The sequence below is a fragment of the Hypanus sabinus genome, chromosome 9 (genome assembly GCF_030144855.1).
Source record: "Hypanus sabinus isolate sHypSab1 chromosome 9, sHypSab1.hap1, whole genome shotgun sequence".
NCBI classification, from domain to species: Eukaryota; Metazoa; Chordata; class Chondrichthyes; order Myliobatiformes; family Dasyatidae; genus Hypanus; species Hypanus sabinus.
Genome location: NC_082714.1, coordinates 17004409 through 17017290, shown reverse-complemented (window position 1 = coordinate 17017290; position 12882 = coordinate 17004409). Strand labels below are relative to the sequence as shown.

Here is a 12882-nt window from a genome sequence, read left to right as displayed (position 1 = left end):
TAGCGACAGGAAATGAACCCAGGTCACTGGTACTGTGAAGCATTGTGCTAACCACTACACTACTGTGCTGCCCTGATGATGTTACGGGGAGAGGTCAGAGAATGGGGTTGAAAGGAAAAATAAATCAGCCATGATGGAATGGCAGAGCAGACTTGATGGGCTGAATGGCCTCATTCTTCTTCTCTGACTTATTCATCAAAAATGGATCAATGTGATTATTGAGCTCGAGGCTCCACAATTTTCTTAAAGGCAAGAGGGTTTCAGATTTTCTGCCACTCTTGTGTGATGATGTGTATCCTGAAGTGGTACTTTCAAGCCCTGGTTATTCTGTGTTCTCCCCACTAAAAGTACCCCTCCTCCAGCTTGTTTCATGTATGACTGGGTTCTGGAGGTTTCCAGTTGAAAATTGGCTCAAACATATTACACTGAACTTTGATGGTGTAAGGTCTATTAGTGGACTCTGACCACAGACCGAGGGAAAATATTTCAGCAACATTGTCTGCCTTCATAACTTGTTATGGGTTCAGAAAGCTTTCCAAAGTACCTCAAGTAGTTGACCACAGCATAAAGCAAATGTACAATTAGCTGTGCTTAGGTCAACCTTACTTTACAAATGTACACTAATTCTTTTCTGTATAGGTGTGGCATATTCTTGTGGAAGAGGGAATTGTTTGTGAGAGCGATTGTATAAATAAATGATGCCAGGTAATGCTGGTATTAAAGTGCAGAAGAGGCAAGCATACTTCTGTCACGATCATATTGAATGGTGGTCTAGCTTTGAAGGGCTGAGTGGCGCCTGTTTTCCTGTGTTCCAATGTTTTACCAAGTGGATAACTTCACTCACCTCAACACTGGACTGATCACTAAACACAACCACCTTCAAAGACTCAGCTCATCTTCTCCATATATTTATTTTTGATATTTTTGTGTATTTGCACAGTTTGTCTTTTGCACATTGATTGTCATCAGTTGTTGTGTGTAGTTTTCACAGATTCTATTGTATTCGTTCTCCTGAGAATGCCTGCAAGAAAATTAATCTCAGGGTTGTATATCATGTACTTTGATTCTGTGAACTTTGAAGTAGCTAATGAAAATTCACATTTTAAAGTGTGAACACGTATAAAACCACAAAGGGGTTAGAGATGAGATGAGGTGTTCGGACAGTTAATGTACTGGTGTCAAGACAGACCTGCAGAAGGTTTTCATTTTAGGGTGTAGTGTAGGTCCAAGACTGATAATTTAAAATTGAAGCGGGGCAGTTATGAGGGGATAAAATCCGAGGTAGCCAAACTGAACCAGCAAATTCAGTAACAGAATCAGAGTGAGACGCAGTGGCAGCCATCTAAGGGGATCTTTCTGAATACACAGCATAAGTAGGTAACAAAATGCAAGGAGGAGGACTGACTGTTTGTGGTTAACTAAAACAGTTTGCAGTAATATCAAAGGTAAAGAGAAAACATATATTTGCACAAACAGCTGGCATGTCAGAAGATTGGACAGAACACAAAAAATTACTCAAAACTTAACAGGGACGGAAGCATTAGTGTAAAAGATAAATGCTAGCCAGAGGAACAGAAATAGACAACGACATTTTTAAAGATATGCAAAGCAGTTTTTTTAAAAAGTAAGAATATGACGGTGAGGACAATATGAGTGAGGTTGATGTTTTGGAGTATGTTGATATTAAGGGAGAGGAGGTGTGGGAGTTGTTAAAATGCGTTAGGACGGATAAGTCCCTGGGGCCTGATGGAATATTCCCCAGGCTGCTCCATGAGGTGAGGAAAGAGATTGCTGAGCCTCTGGTTAGGATCTTTATGTCCTCGTTGTCCACGGGAATGGTACCGGAGGATTGGAGGGAGGCGAATGTTGTCCCCTTGTTCAAAAAAGGTAGTAGGGATAGTCTGGATAATTATAGACTAGTGAGCCTTACATCTGTGGTGGGAAAGCTGTTGGAAAAGATTCTTAGAGATAGGATCTATGGACATTTAGAGAATCATGGTCTGATCAGGGACAGTCAGCATAGCTTTGTGAAGGGCAGATCGTGTCTAACAAGCCTGATAGAGTTCTTTGAGGAGGTGACCAGGCATATAGATGAGGGTAATGCAGTGGATGTGATCTACATGGATTTTAGTAAGGCATTTGACAAGGTTCCACACGGTAGGCTTATTCAGAAAGTCAGAAGGCATGGGATCCAGGGAAGTTTGGCTAGGTGGATTCAGAATTGGCTTGCCTGCCCAAGGCAGAGGGTTGTGGTGGAGGGAGTACATTCAGATTGGGGGGTTGTGACTAGAGGTGTCCCACAAGGATCTGTTCTGGGACCTCTACTTTTCGTGATTTTTATTAACAACCTGGATGTGGGGGTAGAAGGGTGGGTTGGCAAGTTTGCATACGACACAAAGGTTGGTGGTGTTGTAGATAGTGTAGAGGATTGTCGAAGATTGCAGAAAGACATTGATAGGATGCAGAAGTGGGCTGAGCAGTGGCAGATGGAGTTCAACCTGGAGAAGTGTGAGGTAGTACACTTTGGAAGGACAAACTCCAAGGCAGAGTACAAAGTTAATGGCAGGATACTTGGTAGTGTGGAGGAGCAGAGGGATCTGGGAGTACATGTCCACAGATCCCTGAAAGTTGCCTCACAGATAGATAGGGTAGTTAAGAAAGTTTATGGAGTGTTAGCTTTCATAAATCGAGGGATAGAGTTTAAGAGGCACGATGTAATGATGCAGCTCTATAAAACTCTAGTTAGGCCACACTTGGAGTACTGTGTCCAGTTCTGGTCGCCTCACTATAGGAAGGATGTGGAAGCATTGGAAAGGGTACAGAGGAGATTTACCAGGATGCTGCCTGGTTTAGAGAGTATGAATTATGATCAGAGATTAAGGGAGCTAGGGCTTTACTCTCTGGAGAGGAGGAGGACAAGAGGAGACATGATAGAGGTGTACAAGATATTAAGAGGAATAGACAGAGTGGACAGCCAGTGCCTCTTCCCCAGGGCACCACTGCTCAGTCCAAGAGGACATGGCTTTAAGGTAAGGGGAGGGAAGTTCAAGGGGGATATTAGAGGAAAGTTTTTCACTCAGAGAGTGGTTGGTGCGTGGAATGCACTGCCTGAGTCAGTGGTGGAGACAGATACACTAGTGAAGTTTAAGAGACTACTAGACAGGTATATGGAAGAATTTAAGGTAGGGGGTTATATGGAAGGCAGGGTTTGAGGGTCGGCACAACATTGTGGGCCGAAGGGCCTGTAATGTGCTGTACTATTCTATGTTCTATGTAAAATGATTATTTGCTCTGTAGAAACCGAGGAATTAATTTTAAAGTGAATTGGGGGAAATCTCGAACAGGTATTTTATCGCAGTTTTGACTATAGAGAATGTAAGTTACAACAGCTAACAATTGGGAATTAGAAGACGGGCAATATTACAGTCATCAGGGATGTAATATTGCAAGCTGATATCTCTGTTTCCTGGTGAACTTCATCCTGGGGTCTTTACAGAAAAGTTGAAGCATGGGGTTTAATTTTGCAAAGTTTCCTAAATTGGGTACAGTTTCATCAAATTGGAAAATATCAAGATTAGCTAGTTTATTAAAAAAAACAGAAGAACACAGAGGGCAGGAAACTATAGACATTGCAGGTATGTTAGTGGTTAGTCATTAAAGGACACTTGAGAAAATTCAATGTAATTGGGCCAAGTCAACTTGGTTTGTTGAAAGGGACATCATGTTTGACCAATTATAGTTTCTTTTTTGCTCTCTCTGAATAAGTACCATGCTCTGTTGATAAAGGGAATCAGAGGATTTTAGATTTGCAGAAAGCACTTAATTAAAATACCACATCAAAGGTTATTGTGGAAGACAAGAGCTAGTGTTATAAGTGACGCATTGGTGTGGGCAGAAAATGGCTAACATCTAACATGAAGCAGTAGGCATAAGTGGGCCCTTTTTTCTAGTGGGTAATGGGTGACGTGCGCAGGAATTTATGTTTACAATTTGTACAATTGACTTTGATGAAGGGACTGAAATTTTTTGCAATATAGATTGCTAATACAAAGATAGGCAAGAATGTAAGCTAGGAAGAGGGCTTAGGGAAGCTACAAAGGGATATATGAATAGGTTAAATGAATGGGTCATAACCTGGCAAATAGCATATCATGTACTATTATACACAATCTGTATGTAAATTGAGGCCCGCTATTGGTCGAGGTCGACCATGAATGTTGCATTCCAGCTGTCTACATGATACACAAACCAGGGAAGTATGATATGGAGAGCAAGCTGTTGCTTTATGTAGCAGGCTCTCCCCTCTCCATGAGGTTTGTTATCAGTGGCATTGCAGGAGTTGCCAGTCAGTGTGAACTCAACGTATGTCTGCCTTAGGGACTCCAGCTCTGGATTGTTCCTCGGGGGTTTACTCCCGAAGCCTACCCCATGAGTGGGTATGGCCACAGGGTAAGGGAGGTTTGAGTTCAGAATTCTCCTTCTCTTCGATGAGCTGCCAACCACGGCTGATGAGCCCCATCTGCCCAAAGTGACTAGTTTTAAGCCACAGTAGCTTGCCCTTGCTCCTTCTCCTGGCAGTAGAAACGGTTCCACTGGGCTAGTAGCCAAGCTGCATAGGGAGGCCAGGAGCTGGACTATTTGAGACGCACGCTGTTGGGAGCATTTAGTAGGTAGTGAGAGCTTATCCCCACTGCCTTAAGGAACCTGTTTTTATTTTAGTCTACAATGAAAAAAATCCATTTTAATAGACACAAAAAATTTTAATCGTATTATCTATGTGGTGAGAGATTGCAGAACTCTAGGTTACAGAGGGTTTTGGCAATCCTAATGCATGATTCCCAAAGAGCTAGTATGCACGTATAGTAAGTAATTAGAGAAGGTACAGTATCAGAAAGCTTTATCACTACAGATGTGCAGAAGATATTCTTCAATTGTATAAACATGTTGGAGTAGCATACACATTAATTACTTAGGGAAGTGTAGTTATGTATTCAAAGCAGCTAAGAAAATGTTTACTGGATTTAAGCTAAGGATAGGTCACCTTGTGAGGAATGGTTGGATAGGCTGGGCATCTGTCTACTGGCTTTAAAGGAGTGAGAGCGGAGGTTTGGTTAAAATGTTGAGAGATCTCAAAGGTCGATATTGAGAGGATATTTCCTGTTGTAGAACGTACAGGTCACCATTTCAAAATAAAGGGTCACCCATTTATGTCAAATGAGGGGATTTTTTTTCCCTGAGAAGGCCGTGAGTCTTTGGAATTCTCTTCCTTTAAAGTAACAGAGTCGTCAACAATTTTTAAGGCAGAGGTAAGTGGGCATTTAAGAAGCAGTGGACTGAGTAGTCACCACGTGGAGACTGGAATGCTGATTTGAGACATGATCTTATTGATTGGTGGAGCAGGATCAGGGGGCTAAGTGCCCCACCTCTGCCCCTGATTCGTATATAATGTGCCTTATGTATGTAGAGTTGGAGGGTTCAAATCCCACAGCTGCACATAAAACAAATCAACATTGAATGTGTTTTAAATGTCAATCTTCTGAGGGCAGCATGAGGGGATTCCATTGCACTGTTTTCTCTGGTGAGATTGCACAGATTGTTTTATAAGAGTAGCGAAGGATTTTATTTTGTTGAATATCTTAGTAGGGTTTCGATCTTCTTGAGTTGCAGTGGATCTGTTTTGTGTTTGACCTGGTATTTGCTGATGAATGCTCTGGTTTCTGTTGTCCTGTTCATAATTACTGTTGCTTCCATGAATCCTGCGCACACTCAGGGCCTCAAACACCACTTTCAACTTTATTGAATTGACTGTATTTCTTGTGTCCTTCACATACACAAGGAGCAAAAATCTTTACGTTACGTCTCCATCTAAATGTGCAATCATAGCCATTTATAATAAATAGAGCAGTCAATGTAACATAGAATACACTCAAATCAGCGTGAGTTCTTCATTCTGATGGTCTGGTGGAGGTAGCTGTCCCGGAGGCTGTTGTTCCTGGCTTTTATGCAACGGTATTGCTTCGTGGATGGTAGCAGCTGGAATAGATTGTGGTTGGGATGACTTGGGTCCCCAATGATCCTTCAGGCCCTTTTTACGCACCTGTCTTTGTAAATGTCCTGGATCATGGGAAGTTCACATCTACAGATGCACTGGGCTGTCCGCACCACTCTCTGCAGGGTCCTGCGATTAAGGGAGGTACAATTCCCATACCAGGCAGTGATGCAGCCAGTCAGGATGCTCTCAATTGTGCCCCTGTAGAAAGTTCTTAGGATTCGCGGGCCCATATCAAACTTCCACACCCGTCTGAGGTGAAAGAGGCGCTGTTGTGCCTTCTTCACCACACAGCTGGTGTGGATGCCGAGGAACTTGAAGCTTTTTACCCTCTCAACCCCAGATCCACTTATGTCAATAGGGGTTAGCCTGTCTCCATTCCCCCTATAATCCACAACCAGCTCCTTTGTTTTTGCGACATTGAAAGGGAGGTTGGTTTCTTGACACCACTGAAAGCCACCTAGTTATTGTTTGAGATAAGGACAATCAATGTAGTGTCGTTGGCAAATTTAATTAGCAGATTGGAGCTGTGGGTGACAATACGGTCATGGGTATACAGGGAGTAAAGGAGGGGACTCAGTATGCAGCCCTGAGGGGCTCCTGCATTGAGAGTCAGAGGGTTTGAGGTGAGGAAGCCCACTCTTACAACCTGCTGCCAATCTGCCAGGAAATCCAGGATCCAGCTGCACAAGGCAGGGTGAAGGCTGAGGTCTCTGAGCTTCTTGTCGAGCCTGGATGGAACAATGGTGTTGAATGCTGATGTGTAGACCAAAAACAGCATTCTCACATAGGCATCCTCCTTCTCCAGAGGTGTAAAGACGGTGTGTAGGGCTGTGGCTATTGCGCCATCTGTCGATCGGTTTTGTCGGTAGGTGAATTGTAGGGGGTCTAGTTTGGGTGGTAGCAAGCTGGGTGGCTTGGTTGGTAAAAAATGAAATCACATGCTTAGTAAGAGGTGATGTAGAATCCGAAGATGCAGAATTCTTGTGGGTAGAGTTAAACTACAAGGGTAGAAAGACTTTTACAGTCCTCCAAACAGTAGCCAGCATGTGGGATACAAATTACAATAGGAGATGAGAAAAGGCATTTAATAAGGGCAATGTTATGGTAGTCATTGGGAATTCAATATGCAAGAAGATTGGGCAAATCAGGTTTGTGCTGGATCCCTAGAGAGGGAACTTGCAGAATGCCTTTGAGGTGGTGTTATAGAGCAGCTTGTGGTTGAACTCACAAGGGGGAAAGGCAATTCTAGATTGGATGTGTAATGAACCAGATTTGATTAGGGAGCTTAATGTAAAGGTATGCTGGAAATTGACGCTGGAGAGACAGAGAAATGGCAGACGAACTTAATAAGCTTTTTGCATCAGTCTTCACTGTGGAAGGCACTAGATGTACGCCAGAAATTTGAGAGTGTTAGAGGAGCAAATTTGAACTAGTACAAAGGAGAAGGTGCTTGGAAAGATGAAAGGTTTAAAGGTAAATAAGTCACCTAGACCAGATGAAATACACCCCAGAGTTTTGAAAGAGGTGTCTGAAGAGATTGTGGAGGCATTAGTAATGATCTTTTGAGAATCACTAGATCCTGCAGTGGTTCCAGGGGACTGGAAAATTGCAAATGTCACTCCATTCTTTAAGAAGGGAGGGAGGCAGGAGAAAGGAAATTATAGGCTAGTTACCCTGACTTCAGTCAGGAAGATGTTGGAGTCTATTATTAAGGGTTAAGTTTCAGGGTACTTGGAGGCACATGAAAAAATCCCAAGCCAAAGTTAGCATGATTTCCTTAAGGGGAAATATTGCTTGACAAGTCTGTTGGAATTCCTTGAGGAAATAACAGGCAGGATAAACCAAGGATAGTCAATGCATGTTGTTTACTTGCATTTTCAGAAGGCTTTTGACAAGATAAGAACACATGGAAAGATACTAGCATGGATAGAAGATCAACTGACCGGTAGGAGGCAAAGAGTGGGAATAAAAGGGATCTATTCTGGTGGCCTCTGGTGACCAGTGGTGTTCCGCAGGGACCATTTCTTCTCACATTACACAGTGTGGTCAGTGATTTGGAGGATGGAATTGATGGCTTTGTGGTCAAGTTTGCAGATGATACGACGATAGGTGGAGGGGTAGATAGAGGAAGCAATATGATTGTAGCAGGGCTTAGACAGATTGGAAGAATGGGAAAATCAGTGGCTGATGGAATACAGTGTTGGGAAATGTATGATAATGCATTTTAGTAAAAGGAACAATAGTGCAGTCTATTTTCTAAATGGGGAGAAAATTCAAACATCAGAGATGCAAAGGGACTTAGGAGTCCTCGTGCAAGGGTCTCAGAAGGTTAACTCACAGGCTGAGTCTGTGATAAAGAATGCAAATGCAATGTTAGCATTTATTTCAAGGGAATTAGAATATGAAAACAAGGAGATAATGCCAAAACTTTATAAGATACCAGTCAGGCTGCACTTTAATTTATTGTTAACTGTTTTGGGTCCCTTAGCTCAGAAAGGATGGATTATCATTGGAGAGGGTCCAGAGAAAATTCATAAGGATGGTTCCCAGAATGAAGGGATTTTACACGTAAGGAGAGTTTGGCAGCTTTGGGCCTATACTCACTGGAATTTAGAAAAATGCATTAGGATCTCATTGAAACCTATCGAGTGTTTAAAGAACTAAATAAGGTAGATGGAGAAAGGATGTTTCCTCTGATGGGGGTATCCAGAACCAGAGGACACAGCCTCAAAATGAAAGGGCAACCTTTTAGAATGGAAGTAAGGAGGAATTTTTTTTCGCCAAAGAGGGGTGAATCTGTGGAATGCTCTGCCACAGACTGCGGTTGAGGCCAAGTCCGTTTGTATATTTAAAGCAGAAATTGATAGATTCCTAATTGGTCGGGGCATTAAGGGATATGGTGAGTGGGCAGGTGTATGGGGTTGGATGGGATCCAGGATCAGCCATGATGGAATGGACTTGAGTGGACTTGATGGGTTGAATGGCCTAATTCTGCTCCTATGTCTTATGATTAGTAAGGGAGTCAAAGATTATGGGGAGAAGGCAGAGGAATGGGGTTGAGAGGGATAATTAGTCATAATGGAACAACAGAGCAGATGTGATGGGCTGAATGGCCTAATTTTGTTCCTATGTCTTATGGTCTTTTGGTCTTATGGGTTGCCCATCTTCCATTGAGTCTCTTCTGGCTGTGGAAATCCATTGTTTTTTCAGTATGTGTGAAATGGATCAGTAAATAGGAGAAGAAGGAATCAAAATGTGGGAATAATTTGTGTGAGGGGTGGTAGCACTCGTCTCTAAACTGGAGAAACAATCTGGTCTGGAGCTCACGTAAATGGACTAGTGTCGATTTGATGCCATATAAAGGGCAAATGGAAAGGGTCTCGGCCTGAAATGTCATTTCTTTATTCCTTTCCATTATGCTGCCTGACTTGCCAAGTTCCAGGTTCTTTTCTGTCTCTGTTAATCTGAGCAAGTGACTGTTCTGCGAAGCATCTTTGTCCAATGTTTAATTACATCAGCAGAACTGATAGTAAGATATATATTTCAGCCAAACTGCGGCCAGCTGCCTTTGTAAGCTTCTCCTCTGGGGAGAAGAAACTAAAATCTACGTGAGCTTTATAGGCTCTCTGTCTCCTCAGTTGCCAGATGCCTGAGTCAAGGGTTGAATGGGACCCGCAGGCTGGGCTGTTTCATGTGAACGCATTCAAACAATGAAGGCAAGAAGGACGTGTTTAAAAAAAAGGGGAAGGGAGAAATCTCAGTGGGCAATCACAGGCTGATGTGGTCTTTATTACTATTCTGGTCATGCGTATACGTGTGTGATGCAGGCAGCAATCAGACAAGGCTCCAGCAAACTGCAAGGCAGGAAACGATTCTCCTGCTCATCCTTCACCAGACTTTGCACCGTGCTGGAAGAGTTATTTGTGACTTCCGTAGGCTGCAGACATGACCAAAACTGAGTCTGGCAAAAAGTCAGATTAACGGCGGTCAGTCGATTGGAGGGGGAGGGGAGGGGGAAGGAGAAAAGCAAATCTCTTGGATGAAGAAGGTGAGTCCAATGAAGAGCTTTGTGCTCCTTCCTCACTCGACTAGGTCTTTTCTTTTGATGATGGTTTCATGGTGGTGTACTCCAGCACGAGAGATGTACAAAAGCAAAAACAGATTTTATTGAAGTGTCGCATCTTTTCTGTGTAATTTGATCATCGAAGCTCACACAAACCATTCTGTGCATTGTCTGAGTGGCTCAGTATTGTGCGGATCCACACAAAATGCATGGCGATTCAAGTCGTTATGATGGGTTAGTATTATTGAGTAGTTAGCACTGAAGGAAACTGGCCTTGCCCTAAGTGTGCGTGTTGCATCTGCCTATGTACGGCCGCATCTTCTGTATGAACTGTTGGCTTCTAGTCTGCCATTGATTCTGTATCAGGTCTGTGCCGTATGCTTGCAGCCTGTGTGAAACAGCTTTCATGCCACGAGCAGTGACTCCAATCCTACAGAGCTCTGGTTAGGGAACAGATGGCTTCGGAGAACAGACTGGGGCTAAACCAGCAACAAAAGCTTGCAGAAGATGCTTGGTTTGTAGTCTTTTCGTCTCCTTTGTTGTGTTTTGAAATCGTTTTTCTTTAACAGGATTTGTTGCTGAGCTGCCAGCAGAAATGGTGGATGCAGATTAGTTTTTAAACATTTAAGCAATATTTGGATAAGTATATAGACGGGAGGCCTACGTGCCAGGTGCAGTTCGATGGGATGAGATAGATAACAGGTCGGCACAGACTAGATGGGCCAAAGGACCTGCTTTTTTGTTGTCAAAGGCAACACGAGTGAATCTGCAGATGCTGGAAATAAATAAAAACACACAATGCTGGCAGAACTCAGCAGGCCAGACAGCATCTATGGGAGGTGGTAATAAGCCCTTCATCCAAAACGTCGTCACTACCTCCTCCCATAGATGCTGTCTGGCCTGCTGAGCTCTGCCAGCATTGTGTGCTTTTGTGTTGTACTGTTCTGTGACACTGGGATTATTTCCTTGGTGTGTGTTGGTTGGCTGTCATATCCAACAATGACAGGAGAGGCGTGCTGGAGAGTTTTTTAAAGTGGAAAAGCCATTGCACTAGGACAGTTCCACTCTCTTGACCTTGGAAGTCTAGGTCCAGCGGTCCAAATAGTCATCACAACTGCAGCCTTTCCTGGATTCAGTGGGTGACCATCTTAACTGATGCCTTGTAGTGCCCTTTACTCTCCACACAGCATTGAGGAACCTCCTTCCTAGTTGGATCTCACCCGCCCAGTCTATTGGAGCTGGCTTCATATGCTAGCACAGACATGTTCCTGTTTCACTGTAGCACGAGGCCCCCCGAACTACCCTCACCTGGCCTAGCCCACCTGTCAAAGTAGAGTACTGGGGTGTGGCCGCTGTTACAGGCAAGCAGCTCCTTGGGGCACCAGGTGAGAGCTAAGTGTCTGGTAGGGACCGAAGATGGCGTGAGCTGCTCCAGAATGGACATGACGAGCCCCTTCACCAGACATTCTACCCCTCCCTGTACACCCCGTACGTCATTGACATGTTTTAAAATTCACAGCCCTTAAAAGCCTATATGTATCTGCCTCCTCATGTTGAACTATAGGCTGCATATCCATCAAAGTGTACCACCTTCCACTTCCATAAGGTCACCCCAATCTCCCTCTCCCTTGCCTTTGTGCAAGCCAAAGCCTACGGTAGATCTACCCATTTCGAAACCATCTTCGAATCTTCTTCATTCCACTCCCTAAACCGAAGGTCCCTGCTCTGCTGTAAACTATTGTGCTCCAATTCCGATAAATTGCCTGATAATCTTGCTGTACAATGGTGGGATCTTATGTTTCTCACACTTGTTTTCAAATCTTTCCTTAGCCTTGTCTATCTATCCTGTCAGAATCTGCTGCAGCTCTTGAAATCTCCCAGATATCTGCCCTCCTTCATTACTGACATCTTGATTATCTTTCAGTTTAGCCCCTCCTGGTGAAAATGGCTTTGGTTCCTAAGACTCTGAAGTTCAGGATCTCTTCCTAAACCACTCCTGTTTATTTCCCCCGTACTATTTATGCTGCTCCTTTAAGTCTTATGTCTTTGATCAAGGTCTTGGTCATCCATCCTAAAGCTTGTCACTTGGCCATTCTGTTATCACACCTCGACAGAGCCTTGGTATGTTTCACTTTAACGTAGAAAGTGAGAGGTGAGAGTACATCTCTCACATTCAAAGAAGGTACACTAGCTTTTAACCACTGCCGTGCAAGTTGGCCTATGATGTGTTGACCTTCATGAGTCAGGGGACTGAGTTCAGGAGTCATGAGGTAATGTTGCAGCTTGATAAAGCTCTGGTGAGGCCTCCCATGATGCACTATGTTCTGTTCTAGTCTCCTCATTATAGAAAGGATGTGGAAGCTTTAGAGAGGGTGCAGGGGAGATTTACCAGACGCTGCCCGGAGTAGAGAGCCTGTTTTTTGAAGGAAGGTTGAACAAACTAAGACTTTTTTCTTTGGCACAAAGGAAAATGAGAGACGTCTTGATAGAGGTATGTAAGATGACAAGAGACAGCGATAAGATTGGACAGCAGCGCCATTTTCTCTGGATGGCAATGGCTAATATGAAAGGCCATGAGGGGGATATTTTATATAGACAGTAGTGGGTCCATGGAATGCAGTAATGGTAGTGTTAGATACATGAAAGCTATTTAAAAGACTCATGGCTCATGGATGAAAGAAAAATGGAAATGTTGTGTGGAAGGGAAGGATTAGATTGAGCTTAGAGTGGGTTAAAAGGTCAATACAACATAATGGGCCGAAAGGCC

At 43.5% G+C, this 12882-nt stretch overlaps 1 protein-coding gene across 7 annotated transcripts in view; it reads left to right on the top strand.

Moving 5' to 3' along the window:
- The window catches only part of LOC132399123 (septin-9-like), a 434472-nt gene that overhangs the window by 260330 nt on the left and 161260 nt on the right, over nt 1–12882 (top strand). Inside the window, exon 1 of one of the 7 annotated variants that reach the window (XM_059979128.1) lies at nt 7937–7997. The exons of the other annotated variants lie outside the window; for them this stretch is intronic. The gene's annotated coding sequence lies outside the window, so the exon portion shown is untranslated. Of the gene's footprint in view, nt 1–7936; nt 7998–12882 lie in introns of those variants that run through there. 7 annotated transcript variants of the gene reach the window in all.